This window comes from Tenebrio molitor, unplaced genomic scaffold (genome assembly GCF_963966145.1).
Source record: "Tenebrio molitor unplaced genomic scaffold, icTenMoli1.1 SCAFFOLD_728, whole genome shotgun sequence".
Lineage (NCBI taxonomy): Eukaryota > Metazoa > Arthropoda > Insecta > Coleoptera > Tenebrionidae > Tenebrio > Tenebrio molitor.
The window spans coordinates 6,569-8,360 of NW_027184213.1; the positions used below are offsets into that span (position 1 = coordinate 6,569).

Genomic DNA, 1,792 nt, shown 5'->3' on the forward strand with positions numbered 1-1,792 from the left:
TTCGAACCGAGGCAATTCCGACAACAGGATGCCGCGAACCGCCTCTCCGACGTTCAGGTCGATCGTTTTCGGCGGAAGTTGAAACGGGACGAGTCGACGACGGGTCCCGTTGCCGTCCGGACCCTTCGGGACGGCCGAAAGTCCGTCGAGAGGATCATCCGAAAGGAGACGGTCTTCATCGTCCGACCGATGCCGCACCTACGAGTTTTCCGATATTTTCTTCGACGGATCTTCAGGTTTTCTTCCTTTCTTCCGTCTTTCTCTCTTCGTAATTTCGTGTCCGACCTGCGTCGTCCGAAGTCGGGGTGAAGATCGAAGAAAAAACGCCAAAAATAACAACTCGTCAGCCACGCACACCGCGTTCGAATGTCTAACGGTCCAACTTGGATTTTCGAAGATCGCCGAATCCGAGGGACGATAAATAATAATAATAATAATAATAATGGTAATAAATAATAATGTTAATAATAATAATAATGATATGATGATTATAACGATAATTATTATAGATAGGTAAATAGAAACACAGGTCTCCTCTCGAAAATCGGAACTTCCTGATATTACTTACATATTTCGGTCGATCCAAATGTGGGAATCTCGTCGTCGTCGGAGCAAGCAGCGCGGTAGGTGGGGTGAAATTCTGGATTTTCCACCGCCGCCGGCGGTCGAAAAATGTGCGACGCGGGAGATCGCCAGTCCGTCTAGTAGTCTCTCTTGTCGTTAGAGCGTGACGTGGTGGTTGTTGTGGGATTTCCCGTTAGTTCGGTCCGACGTCGGTCGTCAGAGGGTAAGTGCATACGGAAACGAAACGCATCGCGTTTTGATGTTCATATTCGTGCATCGGAATGTTAAAAGCAATATATTTTACACCAACGATCACACCTAAACACCACGGCAACGGCCATACCACGTTGAAAAGCACCGGTTCTCGTCCGATCACCGAAGTTAAGCAACGTCGGGCGCGGTCAGTACTTGGATGGGTGACCGCTTGGGAACACCGCGTGCCGTTGCCCCCCAACACTTTTTGTTTTTTTTTGAAATCCATAGCAACCACCGAACCGATTTGTTTTTCGTGCAGGTATTCGGAAACATGCACAGACCCGTATAATGTAGATTCATAGCTTTAAGTACTAGATAATTAAGAAAACAATTTTTTTTGTCGATTAATTGTAAACAATTGCAGAATAAAAACTCGTCAAACGGTAAAGGTTGTCGTTCGATCACCGAAGGTAAGCCACGCGGGCAGCGGTCAGCACTTGGACGGGTGACCGGTTCATTATATTCCTTCCGTGAGTTTAACAAAGATAACATATGCAAATGTCGTAAGTGCGACGAGGAAGACGGCGATCTTTTAATGTAAAAAAAATATATATTAGGTTACGCGTACATGCCACTTTGACTGCTGCTTTATTTTTTTGGTTTTTAAATAATTAGAGATCTGAATTCAACATATCAGTTCTATGTTATAATGGACAGACAATGTTGTATTCTTGGCCCCTAACACGTTAAGACCAACATAAAAACTAGAATAACTTACCATTCGTTAAACGTTAAACAATTTCGAACCACGTTTTTTTGAGCTCGAACAAACTCATAACACAACACTCATTTATTAGTCACTGGACCATTGTAAAACGAGAAGAGAGAAAAACCATGCGAAACTATTTTTAAAACGAAGAGAATAAAGGTTTTAAATGGTAGGGCTGTATGACAGACTTGTCAATTATCGTGGGGGGTACGGCTGAGATTTATGACGAAATCGAGCGGCGCCGGCGGTCGGTCACTTTCACGA

At 44.3% G+C, this 1,792-nt stretch overlaps 1 non-coding gene across 1 annotated transcript; it reads left to right on the forward strand.

The window, feature by feature from the left end:
- The first annotated feature begins 893 nt into the window (after nucleotides 1-893).
- LOC138140988 (5S ribosomal RNA) lies at nucleotides 894-1,013 on the forward strand. Its single transcript, XR_011162890.1, has one exon. It is a non-coding gene; the product is annotated as a 5S ribosomal RNA (ribosomal RNA).
- The last annotated feature ends 779 nt before the right edge of the window (nucleotides 1,014-1,792 follow it).